The sequence below is a fragment of the Macrobrachium nipponense genome, chromosome 43 (assembly GCF_015104395.2).
Source record: "Macrobrachium nipponense isolate FS-2020 chromosome 43, ASM1510439v2, whole genome shotgun sequence".
Classification (NCBI taxonomy): domain Eukaryota; kingdom Metazoa; phylum Arthropoda; class Malacostraca; order Decapoda; family Palaemonidae; genus Macrobrachium; species Macrobrachium nipponense.
In genome coordinates this window covers 32718096-32730595 of record NC_061104.1, presented here as the reverse complement: position 1 = coordinate 32730595, position 12500 = coordinate 32718096, and the positions used below count along the sequence as shown (strand labels likewise).

The 12500-nt window shown below is 38.9% G+C and overlaps 1 long non-coding RNA gene across 2 annotated transcripts in view; it reads right to left on the bottom strand.

Moving 5' to 3' along the window:
- LOC135213951 (uncharacterized) overlaps positions 1–12500 on the bottom strand; it is a 107321-nt gene that overhangs the window by 1264 nt on the left and 93557 nt on the right. For both annotated transcript variants that reach the window (XR_010314231.1, XR_010314232.1), the window contains exons 2-3: positions 654–1092; positions 238–380 (exon numbers count right to left, since the gene is read on the bottom strand). This is a non-coding gene — a long non-coding RNA (uncharacterized LOC135213951). The remainder of the gene's footprint in view (positions 1–237; positions 381–653; positions 1093–12500) is intronic.

Sequence of the window (12500 nt, the reverse complement as noted above, 5' to 3'; positions counted from 1 at the left end):
TATATATATATATATACGTATATATATATATATAATAAATATATCTATATATACTATACATATATATTATATATATAGATATATAATATAATATTATACATATATATATATATATATATACATATATATATATATATATATAATTATTATATATATATATATAGTATATATATATTGCAAGCAAAATCACTAATCCTAAAAGGATCATACATGATGTATGGAAATATGGATCCAGACCTTAAAACTAATAACATTCAGCAAGTGTATGCTCCCACTGGAATCTCAGGAATTTTATCCCAAGACTTGGCACTGGCAGAAAGCGTTGAGCGCCACTGTTGTACTACAGAAGGAGGCACATAACGGTGAAGGTCTACACAAATCTGCAAAGCAGTAAATCTACGTAAAATGCAAAAGGAGAATTATGCAAACACTCGAATTATCACCGATTCATATAACGTTAATACAACAAAAGTACTGTTAGCAAAGTAGCACATACTATCACTTCTACACTGATTTCACAAGAATATCACAATTGCATGAACTCACGTAGGTCTCTGAATTAGACAGGAATAACAAGGATGGAAATATGAGAAACACTTGGAACAGGGAATAGCAAGTGAAAGGCCAACAGAACAACTTCTAATTTTATTTACCTTAGTTCGTGGACGAGACATGCATAGATAGAACCAGGGCATCAGCAGAAGGACATTGGTCGCTTGCGGTCCTCACCAAGGGAGCAAAGCGATGGCATTCCTCATCAGGCAGTGCTGCAAGAACTTCAGATATGACAGCTTTGGTAGGACTGTCGGGCGGACATTTAGGCAGAGTCCGGCTTCCGGGCAGCATAGTCATAGGGAAAGCTAGCCGAGTTCATCACCAAGACACAAGTACGTTATAGTGGCAAGCCAAGATTGTAAGACATGACACCGCTTCGGAACGGGAAGATACCGTGTTAACTGCTAGGGCGTATTGCGATTTGGTAGTTCATGACAGGTCATATTTATACCCAGTTTCAGGCGGTTCTTGAATCTTGTACAGACTGAAGTGATCTCCTTAGGTCCTTTCACCTCTGCCGCTAATCCTCACAGTTACCTGAAAAATTTCATTGGACGTCAGCAAAGATGTGGGAAGAAAGGGTACAATGGGTGCTCGACTGGGTCGAGTGCTTTGGGTCAGTAGGTGGGAATGCAGGTGTGAGGAGGTGGATCGACAGGTGTTGGAAGGCTGCAACAACAATGGCGAGGGAAAGGGTCAGGTCAGACGGACCGCACACGAGAAGGTGTGAATTCTAGCGAACAAAGTGGCTACTATCTCTTAACGACTTTTGTGAAATTAGGTCTGGGATCAGAGTTGCTATCGGCATCGGCGTACGGCCGGTATCTGAATATGACAAGGGGATGGCAAGCAATATATCACTGTTGCCACGTCGTTAAAATAACATTTGGTATGTTTTCAATCTACGAGCCGGTGTTGGGGAATAATGGAAAAAGAGGCTAAGTCAAAATATCTCACAGCTTTCAAGAACATCAAAACAACATGGAATCGCTTTGCCTTATCCTTCACATGAAGCAGATATTTTAGTTCTTTGAATTTCTCTTATATTTTGAACTCTCCCTTATTCTCAAAAAGTCCCTTTTATTACTTCTCAAAATTTCACTGTTATTCCTCTCAGTTTGTGAGAAGAAAAATAAATGCACGAGTGTCAGAAGGACACATAGCGCCTCCCCATATCATGAAGACTTTGCATGGCCATACTGCTGTTAACGTCTAATCATTCTTTTTTGGAAAAAAAACATGACCCATATCTCTCTCTCTCTCTCTCTCTCTCTCTCTCTCTCTCTCTCTCTCTCTCTCTCTCTTCAAAATAGCACCAAATATAACAAATTCAAAATAGTCTGCATCAAAGTTAATTCTAGCAATTAGGGTTTTCAATTCCAATTTCAAACAATACTCAGTTCCATCAGGAATTACTTTACCATTAAGCAGGCCTGCCTGTATCTTTTACTCTACGCAACTCAATAATTTCATACAAACTCCACAAATGTCTTATCTACTGCAAGTAAATGCTTGTATGTGGCATTTCATTCATTATACCAGTTTGTATCAATACTGACACAAGGTATGGCACTGGAAACAGTGCAGGAGAGTAAAACTAAGCATAGTGGGATGCACAGGGAATAAAAGAACATTTACATATGGGAGTTACTATAACATACAGGTCTTATATGGAAGGGAGATATTTAGTATTACCTCTAGATAGCAAAACTAATCTCTCAGGAAATATGTGAAGAAACTTCTCCAAAGTTAATGGTGGGAAAACACATCAGCTATCTTACTATCACATTCATGGATATATTCAATTCTCCAAATGTAATCTTGTATGTCCAGACTCCATTGCATAAAGCATTTATTTTGATTCCTAAATCGAGTTAGATATCTCAATGGGTTGCGGTCGGTCAAGATCGTCAGTGAGAACTTGTGATCAGCTTGATATGCTTCATAGCGCTTCTTAGCAAGTACGTCCCTAGTAATTCTCTTTGTATAGTGATGTAGCGGGATTCTGCTTGGTTTAGCTTCTTCTAGTAGTAAGCCAGAGGATGTCTGATACCATCGGTAATTTGAAACATTAACGCTTAGGAGCTGGTATCTGAATATGACATCACTGGCATCTACATCCATATAAAAGGGTTTATCATAGTCTGGAGTACTTGGTTCTGGTTTATTAGTTAATAGGGTTTTGAGGTTTTCATAAGCTTTCTTACATTCTTCTATACATTTAAAAGTCGTATTTCCCTTGAATAGGTTTGTAATTTGAGCGGTGGCTTTGGAAAAGTTAGGGATGAATCTTCAGAAATATTGTACCATTCCCATGAAGCATTGCACTTCTTTCTTAGACTCTGGGTAAGGCATAGCTAAAATTGCACGAACATTTGTGTCCTTTGGTATAATTTTCCCCCTGCCGACAATATGTCGCAGGTACGTGGTTTGTGCTGCCTCAAATTGACATTTCTTAACCTTTGATGGACGGATTGCTCCTCAGGAGTAGTAATAACAGGTTTGAGGTGGTGAACAGATTGATCCTGTAGATAAAAATTGTGAAGCACCATCGATTTGGAAAGAATCGGGCGGGAAAGAGGTGCCAATACTTCTGTAGCCCATAAATTCACTAATGGCAACTTTTACACTGGCTAAAACCACCAGTCGGATGTCTCAGAACTTCAGTTCTGCTTCTAACTTCATGTGGGAATATATTACGTCTCCATTTCACATGACGTCTTTTTGTAAATTTGCTCATAAATATACCAAGGGGTTGCTGTTGTTATTTGTTGTTGTCTTTTACGATAGTATGTCGGCTGTAAATGTAATTTTGTAAAGAAAAGTGCAAAGAAATATTAGAAAAAATGTAAAAAAAGTTACTGAATCTTCGTTCTCAGTAAATTTACATAAATATTTTTCAACAAACATGCCAAGAATTTGTTAATGATTCTATTTCTTACCTGTTTTGATATTGTGTGAGCTGTAATTGTAATTTTACAAAATATAATAAAACTATTTATTGGAAAAAACATATAAATTGGTAAAATTTATGATTTCCTCGTAAAAGAGGCCCCACAAGGGGTTATAAATTGCCATTTTTAACTTCTCATGGAAGGTAGGGAAAATTTTTTTGAATTTTTTTTCTTTTGCCATGTACATTTGCATATATTCCTCGTTCCATTGATGTGTTTTTTTGTAAATTGGCTGACCTCAAAGTTTACCTGGCCTGAGGAGCTGCATATTGATATATTTACAGGTCCTATAAAAGTTAAGATTCAATATTAAGTTGGCCCCTTTTAAGGCCAGGAGGACCTGTTTCAGGATCATCTGATGCTATTCCCAGGTCAAGGCATAGATTACAATATCGTCTAAGTTTACAATGCAGTTTTCAATTCCAGCTGGAACCCTATTCATTAATCTTTGAAAACGTCCTGGCGCATTTTTAAAACCAAAGGGCATCACTTTGTACTGGTAAAACCTATCTTGCATTGTAAAGGCAGTCAGTGGGTGCAATTCTACTGAGAGAGGGACTTGCCAATATCCCTTTTCCAAATCAACTTTACATAGAAAGGGAGCTTTGCACATATCTATCTACGGGCACGGGTACTGTTCTGGCTTAGTGACTTCATTCAGTTTACAGAAGTCAACACACAATTTATCTCCTCCCCTTCCTTAGGTATTAGTACCACCGGGAAGGACCAAGCACTGTTGCTAGGTTCAATCAATTCCAGTTTTAATTGCAAGTGCACCTGCTGTTAGATTCGTTCAGCCTAAGTGGATTCACCTTTTAGAATCCCTGCACTACAGACTGAGTATTGTCCTCGAGATTTATGTGGCGTTCTATGACCAAAGCACAGCTGAGTGTGCTCTGAATCACCTCACTATTTTTGGAGAGCAATGTTCTGATGTCTTCTCTTTGGGTGTCTGGCAAACCTGGAGTGAGTACTTGGGGTTTTTTAACACCTGGGAGTTCGATTCTGGTGGCTGAGGAATGGTAACTATTGCTCCCACAGTGGAGGTAGAGGGCCCAGAGGGGGCATCTACATCGTCTGATCGGTTTTGGTAGGGCTTAAGGAGGTGAACATGTAGTCATTTGGCTTGCTGTTGACCACAATCAACAAGATAGTTTAGGTTGCCTCTTTTAGAGAGAATCTTATGGGGATCTGTAAACTGGGTATCTAGAGGCCAGGAAGCTACTGTCCTGAAGAAAAGAACCTTGTCTCTCACTGACAATGTCCGAGTACTGGCTTTTTTATCAAACTGGATTTTTACTCTTTCCTGTGTTGCAGCTTCTGTTGCTTGGGTGATGGCCCAAGTGGCATGTAGTCACTTCTGGGTCTCTGGCAATTCTCTTATCCAATCAGACTTTTGTGGTTCTACCTATGCTTCATACAAAATATCAATGGGCCCCTGGGTAGAATGGAAATAAAGTAAATCAAGGGGGTTGTAGCCTGTAGTTTCGGATGGACAGTGGCGGAGTATGAATAGTATGTAAAGGAGATTCACAGCCCAATCTCCTCCATTCTCATGCTGGTGTTTCACTAATGATGTGGAGAATGACTGATGAAAACGTTGTATGAAACATTTGCTTTCAGGCCAGTAGGGTGTAGAATGCACATGCTTAATACAACTGTTCAACATGCAGTTCCGGAACTCATTTGACATAAAGTGACGTCCTTGGTCACTTTGAATAGTGACGGGGAAACCAAAACAACAAAACAGTTCAATTAGTGCTTTGATGGCATTCTTGGAGGTTTCACTCCCAATATGGATGGCTCCCGCATACCGTGTGAAATGGTCTATGATGCTTAGGCAATGGTGGTTCCCCGCCTTAGACTGGATGCACCCTTGGGGTATGTAATAATCGATAACAATGTCCTGAAAAGGGATGCCAACAAAGGGAATTTCTACAACTTGGCCTTGGGAGCTCCCACATTTGGATTTCCTACCATCTGGCAAGTAGGGTACATTGCAACATAAATCTTAACAGCTTTTCTCAAACCTACCCAGTAGAAGTTGTTTGTTAGGGCTTTGGTGGTCCGGCTGACAATGAAGTGCCCTCCGATTTCGTCATGGACTAAGCAAATGACCCTCTGTTGCAGCTTCATTAACACCATTAAACGTTTGTAAAGGACGTTGGTGGAGTCAGCCTTACTTCGGGAGACACGGAACAGTACTTCCTTCTTGAGAACATACTGATCCTTGGAATGGTCTCCCAGGGAGACCAGGTCTGTAAGGACATCTCTGCTGATATCTTGCAGGTCTGGGCCTTCCACTTGGGCTGTGATCAGCTGATCACTGCTAAGGCTAGGGTCAGAGGCATCTGCTCCAGTAATTAAACAAGCTGGTTGAGTGATAGGGGAAGGTTTTGTAGGTTCCAAGTGCCAAGGCACTTCCCTGAGGCAGGCATCCTGCAAAGGATTGTCTTGAGAGTCATACATCTGAGAAGTAATCTTGAATCTCACCATTGCAAGAAGTCTTGTCCGAGCAGCATGGCATGTCTGGTCGCAAGTTTGTTAGTAATGCCAAACCAGTGAGTTTTCATTGTTTGGGAGTTGGCTTGGGCGAATATGAGGCAGGCAGTGTGGAGGTCCAAGATATGTACATTAACCAGCATATGGTGATGTGCTCATCCTCCCAAATGGGCTTCAGGAGGCACCTCTCTTAATATCAAACTGACCTTTGACCTGGTATCAATTAATTTCAAGAGCATCCAGGTTGGTTCTGAGCTGCTTGGGTGTTGGGTTGGGGGGCCACTGCTGTGATGCTGGGGGCCACTATCCTCTTAATGGCTCCTTGGGTTTGAAAGCTGTCTTTACTGTTTTAGGGGAACTTACTTTGGTCATCCTATATAGCATATCTTTACTGTGATCTATTTTGGCCCCAGATGGATTCTGGTTTGCTGTGATTCCCCTGTTTGTTGGGTAACTGTCAGCTCAGTGCCCTGGCTTCTTACAGGAGTGGCACAGGAATTATTTGGGAATGGCACCATTCATTGTCTGAGCAATAGTAGCTGTGAATCCAAGCGGCGAGATCTTTCTATTCAGGGAGCTCAGGTGAGCATGATGAGTATCCCACTCATTGACTAGGTGGCAGCATTTAACTACCATAACAAGGCTCTGCTCATGGAGGTAGGTGGCAAGAGCACTCAGAGCATAGTAAAAGATTCTTCAATCTTAAGTTTCTCAACCACCACGTCAAACTCCTGGGCTGGAAGAGATTCCATCCAGCAGCCGAAATTCTTGTTTTTATGGTAAATTCAATCTGTCCAGGTTTGCCTAGCATTCTTGGGTAAACCATGCCAGATATGTTACCACCTCTCCAGTGTAATTTCATAGGCTCTGGTTATAGCTTGCCGTTTGAATGTGAGAATCCCTTGTTCTTCTACAGGCAGTGATTGCAGGGTGATGTATCCCTGTCCTTGAATATGTTTGTTGAGGACCAGTGCTGCCTCTGAAGTTGAGGTCAGGTAGTTCTGAAACACCAGCTCAGTATGATCTAACCAACCCTCTGGAACGTTGTTGGACCAGGGCTGCACAAGGCTATTTACCCTCTGTAACAATGAGGTGGGGAGCTGGTTTGTTTGGCACTCCAGTCCTTACGCAAGTGCATGAGCCCTTAGTGCCTCTTGTTCTAAACACTCCCGTTCCTCATATTCTAGTCTCTCACATTTCTCTCTAAACCTAGTACCTGAAAATGTTGTAGGTCGTCAGTGTAAGACACGTTGGTGGCCCTAAGCAAGGCACTGCAATCCAAATAAGCTTTGTTTAGGTCTGTTCCCAAAACACACAGCACGCACCTATGGTGCGATATTCCAGTCGTGAGGCCCTCTGGCACTCAAACACAGGTATGCACTCAAAGGAGTGCATACAACAGGGGAGTGTTAATGAAGGTGGCACTCGTAAGCGTGGGGGAGCACCAACGAAGGTGGCACTCGTAAGTAGAGGGAGTGTCAAAAAAGGTGGCATGTAAAGTACAATGAAGCTTTGATCTGAGCTGTCGAATGGACATACAGGGTGGCACTGTAAAGTATGGTACTCTCAGAGTGCATTAATCTGTATGAGACACTCACTGGCACTCAACAGGTGGAAGTTAGGCAAACGGCCTACTTTAAAGGTTCTAACCAGGTGAGCGAACAGGACTGTCAAGGCGGTGGCACTCGTATGGGTTTGGGGTTTCGGAAGACATGTTATGTTCCCAAAACAGTGGCACTCTTCAAGTGTGTAAGCAGGTAGCACACCAAAGGGTGTGCAGCAGTTGCAATAGAACATAACAGTGTCCTCAGACACTCACAGGTAGGTAACAAAACTTCAGGTGGCACTCCTAAAGTGCATAAACAACACATGCATGCAACTGGCACACTCACCAGTAAACAAGCAAATAATACTTCCAAGTGGCACTCTCAAAGTGCATAAGCAACACAGGTATGTAACAACCATTCTCAACAATAATCAAACAACTAATGCTTAAAATGGCCCTCTCAAAAGTGCAAAAGCAACACAGGTATGTAACTGACACTCACACCAGTAATCAAGCAAATTATGCTTTCAGGTGGCACTCTCAAAAGTGCATAAGCAACTCAGGTAGGTAAAACACGAAAACATGAGTAAGGAGTGAGTTCCATCATAGGAGTGAACAGTGTTTCCAAACACTCAACAGTAAATGCAAACAGGAGAGTCTCTCATGAGTCTGCAAAGTGTGTTACTAAAAGAAATTGGTACACATAGCATGTGTCTCAGATTCTAAATGGGATTCGTCAGTCTTCCAGGGAGTGTTGAGTGAGGGTGAAATGGATTTGTGCTTTTTGTGATAGTAACACAAGTGTTTGTACACATACAGATAAAAACAAGCACAAAACAAAGTAGACTAGGACTGTTTCTCGTGCAGTAGAAGTAAGCTTCACTAATTCAGAAATAAGTTAACTGAATTTTTAAGGGAAAATAATAGAACAAATAGGAGCATCCCTGCTACTTGTCTAACTATGAGCAAAAATTAAAGGGAAAGCAATTTCCTTTACACTAGGTATTTAAATTGAATGGTCAAGGTCAATGATCTGTCAAAACAAGATGGTAAGCAACAAATCGGGTAAATACAAGAATGAATGAGTACTCGATTAGGTGTTTTGGCCAATAACAACTGGGCACGAAGTCTCATACACTACAGTTTTACATTACCCTTGTTGCCTTTAAGATTTACAAAGACTGTCCTTTTTTACATTACTGCAAAAAATATGTATGTTGATTCTTAAGAATTCAATCGTGACTATATTAAATGTGCAGTGCTAAATACAAAGCACAACCTCTAAGACACATGTTGATGGAATAAAGGATTTCCAGATTTGTGAATTGGCTACTGAGCAATGAGCAATGTGAGGTGAATGTCTAGACGATGGAACGAGCTTCTGAATAGAGTTACAGAAATGAATTTTCTATTGTGACTTTCAACAGGGAAATATACACCTTCCCATAAAAGGAATATTCTCCCTATATCTCAATACTGGTTTCACACTCAATAACACAAATGAGACATACAGTCTAATAAGTAACACGATGATTGCGTTCAACAAAGTTATATTGTTACCTGTAAATGAAAATTCGGCTAATGGCGGCTGTGCGAACACTTCGAGTTGTGCAGGTAGTTTTAAGCACTCGCCATTACACTTGACTAAAACATAACACTTTGTAATGTCACTTGATTAAAATGTAACATGCAACATAATCTCACTTACCATTGTATGCTGCAGTTCACAGATACCAATATAAAATGCCACAACTTCTCAAAATTTCCCTCGGTCATTCCTCTCAGTTTGTGAGAAGAAAAAGAAATACAAGTGTCAGAAGGATGCTCGTAGAAATATATAAATATATATATATATATATATATATATATATATTATATATATATATATATATATATATATATATATATATACATACTATAATATATACATATATATATATATATATATATATAGATATATATATATATATATATATATATATATATATATACATATATATATATATACATATATTATATATATATATATATATATATATATATATATCATATATATATATATATATATATATATATACATATATATATATATATATATATATATATATATATATATATATATGTATATATATCTATATATATATATATATACATATATATATATATATATATTATATATATATATATATCTACATACATATATCTACATCATATATATCTCTATCTATATATATATCATATGTATATATATCTATCATAATATCCATCCATATATCCTCTCTATATCTATATATCTATATTATCTCTATCCTATATACATACATATCTAGTATATATATATCTAATAAGTATTATATATATATCTATATATATATATATATATATCAATTCGAGCTACAAAATGGTTCCTTTAATATCTAATTCACTCTACCTCGGAATTAATATATTTTCATATGTACCGAAAGGGAGAATCGATATGAAACCCCCTCTACCATTCTAGCCGATTCGAACGTTTGATGCACATAGCCATATTATGATTAATTATCACATCACCATGATTCATATAAATCATTCGAGCTACAAATGTCCTTTAATATCTATATATTTAATTTATATATTTTCATATATGTACCGAAGGGGAATTTTTAGTTGATAATAATTTCGTCCCTTCATAGGATCAAACCACCGTCAAAGGGACAGGCACGAAATCAGGACTGCCATTGACGTTACCGATTCGGCTAACAGTGAGGCTATAAGTTTATATCGATTCTGACCTTACAAATCACCGTCGAACTCGGTTTTTTCGTAAATAGAATCGATATGAAACCCCCTCTGCCATTTTAGCCAATTCGAACGTTTGATGCTCGTATCCATATTATGATTAATTATCACATCACCGTGATTCATATAAATCATTCGAGCAATGAAAGTCCTTTAATATCTAATTCGCTCTACCTCGGAATTGATATATTTTCAAATATGTACCGAAGGGGAATTTTTAGTTGATGATAATTTCATCCCCTCATGGGATCGAACCACCGTCCAACGGACAGGCACGAAATCAGGACAGCCATTGACATTAGCGATTCGGCTAACAGTGAGGCTATAAGTTTATATCGATTCTGACCTCACAAATCACCGTCGAACGTGGTTTTTTCATAAATAGAATCGATATGAAACTTCCTCTACCATGTTAGCCAATTCGAACGTTTGACGCTTGTAGCCATATTATGATTATCACATCACCGTGATTCATATAAATCATTCGAGCAATAAATGTCCTTTAATATCTAATTCGCTCTACCTCGGAATTGATATATTTTCATATATGTACCGAAGGGGAATTTTTAGTTGATAATAATTTCGTCCCCTCATGGGATTGAACCACCGTCCAACGGACAGGCACAAAATCAGGACCGCTATTGACGTTAGCGATTCGGCTAACAGTGAGGCTATAAGTTTATATCGATTCTGACCTTACAAATCACCGTCGAACGCAGTTTTTTCGTAATTAGAATCGATTTGAAACTTCCTCTACCATGTTAGCCAATTCGAACGTTTGACGCTTGTAACCATATTATGATTATCACATCACCGTGATTCATATAAATCATTCGAGCAATAAATGTCCTTTAATATCTAATTCGCTCTACCTCGCAATTGATATATTTTCATATATGTACCGAAGGGGAATTTTTAGTCGATAATAATTTTGTCCCCTCATGGGACTGAACCACCGTCCAACGGACAGGCACGAAATCAGGACCGCCATTGACGTTAGCGATTCTGCTAACAGTGAGGCTATAAGTTTATATCGATTCTGACCTTACAAATCACCGTCAAACGCGGTTTTTTCATAAATAGAATCGATATGAAACCTCCTCTACCATGTTAGCCAATTCGAACGTTTGACGCTTGTAGCCATATTATGATTATCACATCACCGTGATTCATATAAATAATTCGATTAATAAATATCCTTTAATATCTAATTCGCTCTACCTCAGAATTGATATATTTTCAAATATGTACCGAAGGAGAATTTTTAGTTGATAATAATTTCGTCCCCTCATGGGATCGAACCACCATCCAATGGACAGGCACGAAATCAGGACTGCCATTGACGTTACCGATTCGGCTAACAGTGAGGCTATAAGTTTATATAGATTCTGACCTTACAAATCACCGTCGAACTCGGTTTATTCGTAATTAGAATCAATATGAAACCCCCACCATGTTAGCCAATTTGAACGTTTGATGCTCGTAGCTATATTATGATTTATCACATCACCGTGATTCATATAAATCATTCGAGCAATAAATGTCCTTTAATATCTAATTCACTCTACCTCGGAATTGATATATTTTCATATTTGTACCGAAGGGGAATTTTTAGTTGATAATAATTTCGTCCCCTCATGGGATCGAACCATCATCCAACAGACAGGCACGAAATCAGGACCGCCATTGATGTTACCGACTCGGCTAACAGTGAGGCTATAAGTTTAAATCGATTCTGACCTTACAAATCACCGCCAAACTCGGTTTTTTTCGTAATTAGAATCGATATGAAACCCCCTCTACCATGTTAGCCAATTCGAACGTTTGATGCATGTAGCCATATTATGATTAATTATCACATCACCGTGATTCATATTGTTCCAGATTTTAAGCTAGAACCAAGGAAAAATAAAGTCTTTTACCCAAGTTTAATGCCTCTATGTCTTATATAAAAGTTGCCCCTTCCACTTGGGAAGAACCCATTCTCTCCATTCTCTCTTTTCTCTTGAAAGAGCTATCTCTTCTCCCATTGGTTGTTGGAATTACTCCCTGCAGAGCAAACACTTCAAAAGGCCTGGAACCCAGCAGCCCAGTCTCAGAAGAACACCAGACCTCGGAGAGGTCAGATCCTTTGCTCCTGACCAGACACCGCTGCGCAACCC